This window comes from Oryx dammah, unplaced genomic scaffold (genome assembly GCF_014754425.2).
Source record: "Oryx dammah isolate SB20612 unplaced genomic scaffold, SCBI_Odam_1.1 HiC_scaffold_13, whole genome shotgun sequence".
NCBI lineage: Eukaryota > Metazoa > Chordata > Mammalia > Artiodactyla > Bovidae > Oryx > Oryx dammah.
The window spans coordinates 56135712-56148368 of NW_024070197.1; the positions used below are offsets into that span (position 1 = coordinate 56135712).

The window sequence follows — 12657 nt, forward strand, 5'->3', positions numbered from 1 at the left end:
CCACCCCTCTCGTCACCTTCACAGCCGGTGTCCTCGAATAAGTCATTTGTTCCTCATCAGTGTATCATGTACTCATGTTCTGCATTTTCAGTTTTTATTGATTATATATACACAGAGTTTAAAGAGCCACTAAGAGCTACTAGGATTATTACCAAAAAAACCCCAGCTGTCTCCTGGGCACCACCCCCTGCCCCTTGACCCCTGCTCCCCAAGGTCAGCAGTTGTTTCTTTTGGTTATTAACTCCACAGTTCTAACACAAAAGAAAAACCTGCATTTATACTACAAGTTCTTGCTTTTTTCGATGTTAGCGATTATCTTCAAAGAGAAAGATTTGACTATTTTCCCCACATACTCTCTTATCTTATTCCATGGAGGTAAATCCATTTATGTTATATCAATTTGTGTTTACATTGTGATTTTATTATTATTACCAACTTTGAACTTGCGAATCTTCTTTGACCCCTCGTTTCAGATTGATGTATGTGTGTGTGTAATCAAATACAAAACAATCCTTGTGTTCTTAGAAAACACCTGTGGTGAGATGTTTGCTCTGGCCTGTGACAAAATCTTCGTGGAATTCACCATCTTTGGTTTTTTTCTCTTTGTTTTCTACCACCAATGCTTTTCCCTTTTAATTTTTTATGTTGACATTTTAAGCTTACAGAAAAGTTGCAGTAAGAGTTCAGCAAGTTCCATACCCTGGACCACCCAGAGTCCCCAGTGTTGCCATCCTGCACAACCACAGTACAGCTGTCAAAACTAAGATGCTGGCATTGAAGCAATGCAAGTAACATGCAGATTTTCCTTGGTTTTCACTGGCTTTTCCACCTGTGACCTCTTTCTCGTCCAAGATCTAGTCCAGGATCCCACACAACACGCAGTTGCTATAGCTTCCAGTTTCCTCCAGTCCATGGCTTTGCTTCAGTGCCACCGCCACTGCTCCCCCCACTGCCCCCGCCACCCCACCAGGTATGACCAGAACACTTTTGAAGACTGCTGGTCATTTGCTTTGTAGAACATCTTGCATTTCAAGGGTTTGTTTGATGATTTGTTTGAAGTTGGTGGCTCATACAGTAAAGAATCCACCTGCAATGCAGGAGACCTGGGTTTGATCCCCTGGAGAAGGGAGTGGCTATCCACTCCTGTATTCTTGCCTGGAGAATCCCATGGACAGAGGAGCCTGGCAAGCAACAGTCCATGGGGCCACAAAGAGTCGGACGTGACTGAGCAACTAACACTATCACAGAAACGAGGTACCTTCTCAGGTATGTGATGTCACGCAGATGACACTGATCATTTTTGGCATGATGATATCTGCTAGGTTCATCCACTGTAAAGCTCTTGAGTTTCTTTTTACAATTATATTTCCTAGAAGAAGGTATTTTGAGACTGCAAATAGTCTGCTCTCCTCAAACTTTAACTAATTTTAGCATTCATTTGTAGATCTTGACAGTGGTATTCTGATGGTAATTCTGTTTCCCTCACACCTGTATTTATGCTTTTCAAGGTTTATTTTTTATTGTAGTTTCTTTTTATGAAAGTGTAGTTGATTTATAATGTATTAATTTCTGCTATACAGTAAAGTGGCTCAAATATACACACATATATATTCTTTTCAGTATGGTTTTATCCCATGATATTGAACATAGTTCCTTGTACTATACAGTGGGATCTGGTTATCTGTCCATTCCATATGTAATAATTTGCATCTACTAATCCCTAACGTCAATACCATCCCTCCTCACCCTCCCTCCTGCTTGGCAAACACAAGTCTGTCCTATAAGTCTGTGAGTCTTTCTGTTTCATAGCTGTTTTCATTTGTATTGTTTTTGATTCCACATGTAAGTGATGTCTGGAGAAGGCAATGGCACCCCACTCCAGTACTCTTGCCTGGAAAATCCCATGGACGGAGGAGCCTGGTAGGCTGCAGTCCATGGGGTCACTGAGAGTTGGACGCTCAGTAACTTCACTTTCACTTTTCACTTTCATGCATTGGAGAAGCAAATGGCAACCCACTCCAGTGTTCTTGCCTGGAGAATCCCAAGGACGGCGGAGCCTGGTGGGCTGCCGTCTATGGGATCGCACAGAGTCGGACACAACTGAAGCGACTTAGCAGCAGCAGTAAGTGATGTCATATGGTATCTGTCTTTCTCTTCAACATATTTCACTTAGCATAATAATTTATAGTTGTATCCATGTTGCTATAAATGGCATTGTTTATCATTTTTTATGGCTGAGTAATATTCCATTGTATACATCAGCCAGTGAAGTTGTTCGGTCATGTCCAACTCTTTGCAATCCCATGGACTGTAGCCTACCAGGCTCCTCCGCCCATGGAATTTTCCAGGCAAGAGTACTGGAGTGGATTGCCATTTCCTTCTCCAGGGGATCTTCCCAACCCGGGTATCGAACCCAGGTCTCCCGCATTGCAGGCAGACGCTTTACTGTCTGAGCCACCAGGGAAGCCCTTGTATACATGTACCACATCTAATTTATCCATCTTCTGTTGATGGACATGTAGGTTTTTCCAAGAGTCATGTCTGACTCTTTGCAACGCCATGGACTGCAGCATGCCAGGCTTCCCTGTCCTTCACTATAACCCAGTTGGTTCAAACTCTTGTCTATTGAGTCAGTGATTCCATCCAACCATCTCATCCTCTTTCAACTCCTCCTCCCACTGCCATCAGTCTTTCCCAGCATCCAGGTCTTTCCCAATGAGCCAGCTCTTTACATCAGGTGGCCAAAGTATTGGCGCTTCAGCATCAGTCCTTCCAATGAATATTTAGGGTTGATTTCCTTTAGGATTGACTCGTTTGATCTCCTTGCTGTCCAAGGTACTCCCAAGAGTCTTCTTCAGCACCAGAGTTTGAAAGCGTCAACTTTTCGGCATTCAGCTTTTTTTATGGTCCAACTCTCACATCCATACATGACTACTGGAAAAGGCTCAGAGGTTAAAGTGTCTGCCTGCAATGCGGGAGACCTGGGTTTGATCCCTCGGTGAGGAAGATCCCCTGGAGAAGGAAATGGCAACCCACTCCAGTATTCTTGCCTGGAGAATCCCATGGACAGAGGAGCCTGGTGGGCTACAGTCCACAGGATTGCAGAGTCGGACAGGACTGAGCAACTTCACTTTCACTTTCACTTTTGACTATATAGACCTTTGTCGGCAAAGTGATGTCTCTGCTTTTTAACATACTGTCTAGGTTTGTCATAACTTTTCTTCCAAGGATCAAGTGTCTTTTAATTTCATGGCTGCACTCACTGTCCATAGTGATTTTGGAGCCCAAGAAAATAAAGTCTGTCACTGTTTTCACTTTCTTTCCTTTTATTTGCCATGAAGTGATGGGACCAGATGCCATGATCTTAGTCTTTTGAATGCTGAGTTTTAAGCTAGCTTTTTCATGCTCTTCTTTCACCTTCATTGAGAGGCTCTTTAGTTCCTCTTTGCTTTCTGCCATTAGGGTGATGTCTTCTGCATATCTGAGGTTATTGATATTTCTCCTGGAAATCTTGATTCCAGCTTGTGCTTCATCCAGCTCAGTATTTCCCATGATGTACTCCGCATATAAGTTAAATAAGCAAGGTGACAATATACAGCCTTGATGTACTCCTTTCACAATTTTTAACCAGTCCGGTTGTTGCATGTCTGGTTCTAACTGTTGCTTCTTGTCCTGCATGCAGGTTTCTCAGGAGGCAGGTCAGGTGGTCTGGTGTTCCCATTTCCAAGGCTGGGCTATTGTAAATAGTGCTGCTGTGAACATAGGGCCACATGTATCTTTTCAATTTATAGTTTTGTCTGGTTATATGCCCAGGAGAAGGATTGCTGGATCAAATGGCAACTCCATTATAGTTTTTTGAGAAACTTCCATACTGTTTTCCATAATAGCAGCACCAGTTTACATTCCCACCAACATTGTAAGAGGTTTCCCTTTACTCTACCCCCTCTCCAGCGTTTTTTTTGTGTGTGTGTGTGGAATATTAAACAATGGCCTTACTGACTGCTGTGAGGTGTTGCCTCATAGTCGCTTTGATTTGCATTTCTCTAAATAACTAGTGATGTTGGGCATCTTTTTGTGTGCCTGTTGGCCACCTATATATCTTCTTTGGAGAAATGTCTATTTAAGTCTTCTGCCTGTTTTTCTACTGAGTTGTTTATTTTTGTGTTGTTGAGTTGTGTGAGCTGTTTGTGTATTGTGGAGATTAAGCCCTTGTGGGTCACATCATTTTCAAATATTTTCTCCTGTTCCATAGATTGTCTTCTCATTTTGTGTGTATTTTTCTTTTGCTGTGAAAAAGCTGGCAAATTTGATTAGGTCCCATTTGTTTATTTTTATTTCTATTGCCTTGGGAGACTGACCTAAGAAAACACTGATATGATTTATATCAGATAATGTTTTGCCTGTGATCTCTTCTAGGTGTTTGATGGTGTTCTATCGTAGGTTTCTAAGTCTTTAAGCCATTTTGAGTTGATTTTTGTGCAATGTGAAAGGTTGTGTTCCAACTTCACTAATTTACATGCAGCTGTCCAGCTTTCCCAGCACCATTTCCTGAACTGACTTTTTCTCATCTTAAATGTTGCCTCCTTTGTGGAAGATTAATTGACTGTAGTTGTGTGGGTTTTTCTGAGCTTTCTGTTCTGTTCCATTGATTCATTTGCCTGTTTTTCTGTCAGTATGGCACTGTTCTGATTACTGTAGATTTGTAATATTGTCTGAAGTCTGGTAGGGTTATCCCTCCTGCTTTGTTTTTCTTCCTCAGGATTACTTGGGCAATTCTAGGTCTGTTATGGTCCATATAAATATAAGGATTATTTTTTCTAGTTCTGTGAAAAAAGTCATGGGTAATCTGACAGGGATAGCATTAAATCTATAGATTGATTTGGGTAGTATCGTCATTTTAAAAATATTGTTACAATCCAAGAGCATGGGATCTTTCCATTTGGGGAACCCTTTAATATCCTTCATTAATGTTTTGTGCTTTTCAGCATATTTGTCTTTCACCTCCTTGGTGAGATTTACTCCTAAGTTTGTGTTTTTGTTTTGATGAGATTTTAAAAAGGATTGTTTACCTTCCCTTTATGATATTTCGTTTTTAGTATAAAGAAATGCAACTAATTTCTGTATGTTATTCTTATATTCTACTACCTTGCTGAATTCATTCATAAGTGCTAGTATTTTTTCCTATGGAATCTTCAGTGTTTTCTATCTATAGTATAATGTTGTCTGCATATTATGACAATTTTACTCTTTTCCTACTGATTTGAATAACTTTTACTTCTTTTTTTTTCTCTGATTACTATGGGTAGAACTTCCAGTAGTGTGTTGACGAGAAGTGGTGAGAGTGGGCATCCATGTCTTGGTCCAGATTTTAGCCAGAAGGCTTTCAGCTTTTCAAGGTTGAGTCTGTTGCGTATGGTTTTGTCATAAATACCTTTTCTTATGTAGAGATATGTTCTCTCTATACCCACTGTTTTAAGGGTTTTATTGTGAATGGATGAATTTTATCAAGTGCTTTTTCTGCATCTATGGAGAGAATCATGGGCTTTTCTCTTTGGTTGATGTAGTTTATCACATTGGTTTACATATGTTGAACCATCCTTGTGACCCTGGGATGAATCCAAGTTGGTCATAGTGTGTGACTTTTTTTTGACAGGAAAGTAGGGTTTATACAGGTGGGCATGAGTAAGGAGGGGACAGGGCCAAGGCTCTCATGAGTGAGTGCAGGGCCCACCATTTGTTCCGAGGGCATGATGAGGGATGGATATGACCTCACCGAATATCTGGGATGAGCCGCTTTTCTGCACCATGTTTTCAAATTCATCCACATTAAACTTAGTAAATCCCCAGTTCTTGGAGATGTGGCTCTTCTGGAGATCAGGGAACTTGAACTTGGCCCCCCCCCGTGGAGGGCCTCAATCACAGGTGCCTTGTTCTGTAGCTTGGTGCAGATGGATATGATGAACTGGGCCATGTGGACCCTGGCCAGTGTGCCCTGGGGCTTTCCAAAGGCACTGTGCACACCTGTCTGGAGTCTAGACTAGGGGCGGCATGCCAGTCACGCATGTCCACTGGAAAGGGCTGTCTCCAAGGCCCCTTAGGGCAGCTGGAGCCGGCCATCAGGCTGCATACCCTACTGAGGCTGCCGTGTGCAGCCATCGCACACTGGGCCCCATGGGGAAGAGAGTACAGTCAGCTCCATTGGCTGCCATGGTTTATGGCCTTTTCTGTGTATTGTTGGATTCAGTTTGCTAATACTTGGTTGAGATTTGTTGGGTCTGTAGTCAACAAAATGACTAGCCTGTAGTTTTCTCTTTTGGTGGAGTCTTTTTGGTTTTGGTATCAGGGTGATAGTGACTTCATAGAACGTCTTTGGGAGTGTTCCTTCCTCTTTAGTCTTTAGGAGTTGGAGAAGGATCGGTATAAGTTCTCTGTAAGCAGGCCTGCTTTTACATTTGTACCGGGCAGAGCAGCACTTCCAGTGTTTAAAAAAGAAAGGAGACACACAACAGAGTTAACACCGCCTTTCCCTGTCTCGGTCACTGCCTCCTCCACCGACTCAGTCTTTGTCTTGACTCTCAGATGTCCCTTTCAGTCCAGTTTTATACTTCCACTCATCTGTATGTCCGTTCCATGCAACATATAATATTGTTTTGTTTGTATTTTTTAATGTGTATAAATGGTATCACTGAGTGCATTTTTCTGCATTTCACTTTTCTCACACTGCAGTGTTTGAATGTATCCACGTTGTATATATGTGCTGAGCTCCATTCTGCGTCACCTTTTTTTTTACTAATCCATCTCTCAAATATCCTACATTTTCCTGTATATCCGCCTAGTAATTTGTGGTTTTCCATTTTTTTTCTTTGCTGTTTGTGCTGTTAGCTCCCTTCACTCAAATTATACTTGTGAGGTCCATCCATGTTGCTTATAGCTCAGTCATTTGAGGTTGCTGTGTATAGACACACAGTTAACACATACAGGAGAGGGACAGCAGGACCCTCACTACAGACAGTCTTGTACATGTCCTTAGGGGACACAGGGATGCACTTCTGGCAGGCACACTGTTGTCTCGCAGTACCCATAGGGGACTGTCTTCAGGATCTGCCGTGGATACAAAACTCTCAGGATGCTTAAGCCTCATAGCCTGCCCTCTGCACTCATGGATTCACCACCTGCTGATTCAGCCAGTGTGGACTGCAAACACGGTACACGGTCTGAGGTTGGTTGAATCCACGAATGTGGAACTCACAGATTACGGAGGGCCAACTGTATGCAGGAGTAGAATGCTTGCTCATAGGCTATGCACGTGGTAAACATCAGTAGAGAGTCAAACATCTTTACCATGTAATTTGCTTCCGAATTACACAATTAACAGTTGCTCTACATTCTTGCTAAGAACTGATAGTACTGTTGAGACTTTTCAATTTTTGCCACTCCAGTAAGTGTGTTAGTGGTATCTTCTTGTGGACTTGATTTGCATTTTCTCTTACAAATAATGAGTAAGCATCTTTTCATTTGCCTATCAGCCATTTGGATGTACTCTTGTGAGGTGGCTGTTCATGGAATACCTTTTACCCTAAAGGATTATCTTAGTGACTTGGAGGGGTGGGGTCACATTTTCAATGAGATTCTTTGTCAGATAAGTTTATTGGAAATTCTTCCACCCTGTGGCTTGCTTTTTTTATTATCCTCACTGTATCTTTTGATGAACAGCAGTCGTGAACTCCAGCAGAGTCTAGTTTCTCTGCCTTCCTTGCCAGGGGAAGCTTTTGGTGTTTTGTTGAAACAAGTTTTCCCTACTGTAAGGTTGTGATACTGTTTGATCTTTTACCTCTTGATCTGTAATCTAACTTTGGTTGATATTTGCATGTGGCGTAAGGTCAGGGTCAGATTTCTGTTGGTCAGATGCCTGTTGGTGATGTTAAAATAAATTTGTTCAACAGATTAAAAAAAAAACAAACAAACAAAAAAAAGGAAAACTGGTTAATACTCAGAGCCAGTGACCATTCAGTCTTCACTGGACACAATCTGGGTGTCTAGGGATAAGAATCATCTGAACGTCTCACAATGAAAGGTGTAGAATCAGATAATCAAGACCACCAGGTAGCCTAACCGCGTGTTCTTTTTTGTCTTCTCCTTTGAAACAGTTATGACATTTTAATCATTCCATGGTTAATGAAGGGGTTAAATAAAATTTCAGACAGGTGTTCACTTAGTATCTTTATGAGACTTATGACTTTATCCATTTTTAAAAAGTGATCTTTCAGCAGTTTTAATTCATCCTTTGTTTTTTACTACTCTCCGTGTCTCTTCTACTGCTGGAGTTTGTCATAGACTCAGGTTTTTGGGCCAGGGTGACTAGTCCAGTCATCAGAGGATGAGGATTGGGGTGGGGAGCTCTAGGATGCACAGTGTGGCTTCCTGTGCACAGGACTTGACGACAAGAAAATACAATGATTGACAGTTCTGGCGTGCCCTGGTGCTTACTTGAGAAATACAGGTGTTTTTACTAACATCATTGCATGACTAGCACAAAACATTCTTCCAAAGACCAACAAACTGCAGAGTAGTCATGTATTAATTTTAGAAACTTGGGTTTCTACATGGAGTGAGGTTTTGCTTAAAGTAAGAAAGACTAGTAACCTAGGGAAAAAAGAAAGGATAGAAAAACATTATTATTATTTTTTTTAATGGTAACTGTGTCATCACTGGCAGACCTATATCCTAGTTTATGTAAGAACAAAAAATGTGAATAGTTTTTAACATCAAACAACAAAAAATGATTCCAGACAGACTGCTAGTAATCTATTGAATGAGACAAATTTTATTTTTTTTAAATGTGATACAGCCACATTTAATTCTCACATTAACAGCCAACATTTGTGTGATACATTCACATGATTCTCTGTGTACACACAAGCACACACTATTTATATAAAAAATAAATTAAGCTTTAATAACAAACACGTTTACAAGTGCAGCTTTTTAAAGCCTATTGAGAAATAAGTATGGACATTTCTGAGACAGGATCACCATGGAACTGGTTCTTCAGAAAGAAAATATTTTGAGAATGAAAAACCTGACACAAAATCACTGAGTAGTTTTCAAATGCCAGTTTTATAATTTTGCATATTTCTTAATCTAATGATCAGCTTTCTATTGGTAAGAATATAGCTTTTAGGGTTGTCTCCAAAAAGTTGGATATCACCTATATGGAAAGTTCAGCTACACTTCTAGAAATTAAAAGAACTAGAGCCCCCTTTAACCATCCTTCTTAAGTCCAAATAAAACTCACCCTTAGTGGCCCTGGATCAGTCTTCTTAAAATTTTATGCTCAGAGACCTCCTGACTTTGGAAAACTCATGGGTCCCCTTACACATTTCTACATTGATGTCTAATAATTTCATCCTGAATAGTTGCAAAGGTACATGCGGTACATGGTAGATACTGCATCTTCTGGTAAAATATTCCCATTTCCCTTTAAATTTAGCCAAAGGTTCTAAATGCAATTGGTGACAGACGCTATCATCCTTTCAAAAAATTCTACAAACAAGGGAATTTTTAATGGTAGGAAATGCCATTTTTTTTACTCATTGAATTTATATTTTTATTCTACTTTATAAAATTGTAGCTTAATTATCCTTGGCTTATATATTGTTTAGTTGCATATCTGTAACAAAATTACACATCATCCTACCTACACAATCATTTAAAAAGGCTCCACATATTTTAAATTTCTTCTGAACTCAGCTTGTTTAATAAACAGAGTACACATTTAATAAAGAACTAAACACAGTAAAATTCCACTGGCAATGTAATGAGTCAAAGAAGGCTTCTACTTTGGTTCTTTACTCTCTGTGTAGATTACTGTTATCTTTGATAGAATGGTAATGGTACAGTATCAATTCTATTCTCCATTTTCAGTTTTACAAATGGAAATGCTAATGATCCTTTTTCACACAGACAGATGAGAACAGAAGGAGTTAAAATACTCAGAAATCTGGGTATTCCTTCAGTTTTGTTGAAAGCTAGGAACTAGAAACCACCAGCACTGGAGGAGGACCTGTTAAGAGGCTTGCACTTTCCAGACACTATACCTTGAAATTCTATCTTGAGTCCTGCTCTATAGTAAGACTGAATGTGGGGAGAAGACCTACTTCCTTCTCTAAGGGGGAAAAAGGGCATTTTCTCATGCTGATGAATCTCTGGATAGAGTGCAACAGGAAGTTGAGGATCTGAAAATTGATCCCCTGAAAAAATGAGTCTGTGATGCCTTAGAAAGCTCTGATAGACTGCTAGAGGTAAGGCTGGCCCAGTTTAAAAACCACTGGCCTTGGCTTAAGTTCAGATCTAACTACATTGTAAAGCATATAAATGATTAGATCATGTCACTGTCTTTAATAGAGAAGCAGGTCCTCAAATGTGTTCCTGTAAGATGTTTCTTGGCAAAAGGGTTCTCAGATCAAGCTTAGGAAATGTGATATTCTAACCCTCTTCAGTGTGCACATTAGAATAGGCAAGTTTACAGCAGAGAAATTAACTTTCTCCAACCTAAATTTCCCAAATTTGAATGATCTAACCAGCTTCATCTATTTCGTTTTCCATGTAATAACTAATGTTCACCATTTCCCTTATTCAGTAGAATAAAGACAGTTGTGCACATAGGCAGTCATGGCCTGACTCCATTAGCATTGCTGCCGTCTTTCACAGTGTTCCTGTCACTCTTCTGCTTGATCTGAATCGGCTGTGGTCTTTACGTGGCTATGAAAGCACAGTCTCAGCGAGGTATTTATACTCCAGGCAGACTCAGGGAAGAGCAGCGATGTCATCTGTGCCCCTCTTTCTCTCTCTGTGCATCCTCATGGAGAGACTCCTAACACCAACATGACTGGATTCATGTGTTACCCAATTATGGGGAGAATGGTGGTACCAAGGCAAATACTCTGTGATGCTGAATTGACATCACTGGAGCACCTGGGAGGAGGAGCCGATCTTTCGGAGCTGTTGAGAATGTCAGCACCCCCCCTCAGCTGCTCTGCTCCACTCCACTCTGCGAGGATGTGGCTGGGTGTGGATTCTACAGCACAGCAGCTGAACAGATGCTGAGCCTTCTGACTTCTATGTTGCTACTTCATCATTCCTTTGACAAAGTAGCAGATAAATGCATTTTAAGCGGAAAGGGGATCCAGGTCTTAGCTTTTGCGCTTTTAAATGGAGTGAAGTGGGAAAGTGTTGTGTCTACTCTACACACCCCAGGCTGCAAACAGGTAATGCCATCGACACCTGAGCTTGTAGGGAAAATGATGGAGCCAAAAGCAGCTTGAGCTGAGGCTCCACCGGCTGCCTGGCCAACAGCTAATAGGCCACTGGCCACTGTGGCTGCCCTGCAGCGCTCAGCTCAGTGCCTTTTTCATCTGAGCTTTCCTGAAAGGTGCTTTGAACATTTTTACCACCAGGAATACTCGTCCCTCGGTTGCCAATGCCAAATAAACTAGCAGCTTCGACTCGGGAATAATGAAGTTAATTAAGAGCCCCACCTTGGTCAGTCTGCCATTGGGTGTGCCCTCCTGGCTTCATGGGAGAGAAATGCATTTCTTTAGAAGCACATGGAGAGGTTCCGTGAGACCAGGATAATGGCTATTTTTTCCTTAACATTTTAAAGACATGGTCTCCCCTGACTTTACTGCTAGCTGTGTGGAAGTTCTCAGTAAATTTGTGTAGAATGGAGGGAGGGGGGTCTTCTGATCACATAGAGCATGGCTGGCTTTAATGGACTCTTCCACTGATACAGGCACGCTAAGCGCAGGATAACAAGGGGAGTGGGTTTACTAGGACCCAGTTCCATCCAAGTAAAGCTACCAGGCTGACACTAGTTTGTTCCTCCCAGCACAATCACTTTTTCCCCATAGGTAAACCTCTTTTCTCCTAAGTCAGTTCTCAGTTCATTCTGTGTGGTGCCTCTATTGACCACCCCCGCCCCCAGCCCACTACTATCCTCACCTTGAAAAAGTCTTCCTAAAGCATCACATTTACAAATCAGTGAATAGCATCCCAGGATGTAGACGAGTATCACCTTGTCCTCGGTGGTTCTGCCCCTTTGGGGGTGGCTGCACCTGAGATTTTCTGTCGTTCCCTAAAGCTTAGCTCACTGCTCCAGGAAACGGGGACATCCAGGAAGCTCACCCTGTCTCACCCCGTGTGAGCAGTGAGTGAGCCCACGGCCCCGTGGACAGGGCCAGGGGTGGACAGGCCAGGGGTGCTAAGAAGCTAGCCAAGCCTTCACGGGGCTCTGCTTTCTGACAGGCTTGTAAATCAGAGAGCTCCCAGACTGCCACCCTTGACCCCACTCACCCAGCAAGTCCCTGTCCTAATGAACAGCCCACCCCACCCCTCATGTGCAGCTGCAGGCGGGTCCAGCTGCCAGAGGGAGTTCAAGTGCTCTGAGCTGGGGCAGGACCGGGGCTCCTCTCTGGGCCTGGTGAAGTCCGAGGCCTTCAGTGTAAGATCATTTGCCTTTTAGTTCAGATCTTTTCAGAATCTAATGAGTTAGTTCCTTACAGACCTGGCTCATCTTCTGTAGAAGTCAGTTACCTGGGTCTTTAGAGGCCAGAGAAGGAATCCTGCTCACTCTACAGCTCGTGCACAGAAGGTCACTGA

The 12657-nt window shown here is 42.0% G+C and overlaps 1 non-coding gene across 1 annotated transcript; it reads right to left on the reverse strand.

Moving 5' to 3' along the window:
• Nucleotides 1–6076: 6076 nt before the first annotated feature.
• On the reverse strand, nt 6077–6208 carry LOC120873400. The gene has a single exon (XR_005723470.1). It is a non-coding gene; the product is annotated as a small nucleolar RNA SNORA70 (small nucleolar RNA).
• Nucleotides 6209–12657: the final 6449 nt, after the last annotated feature.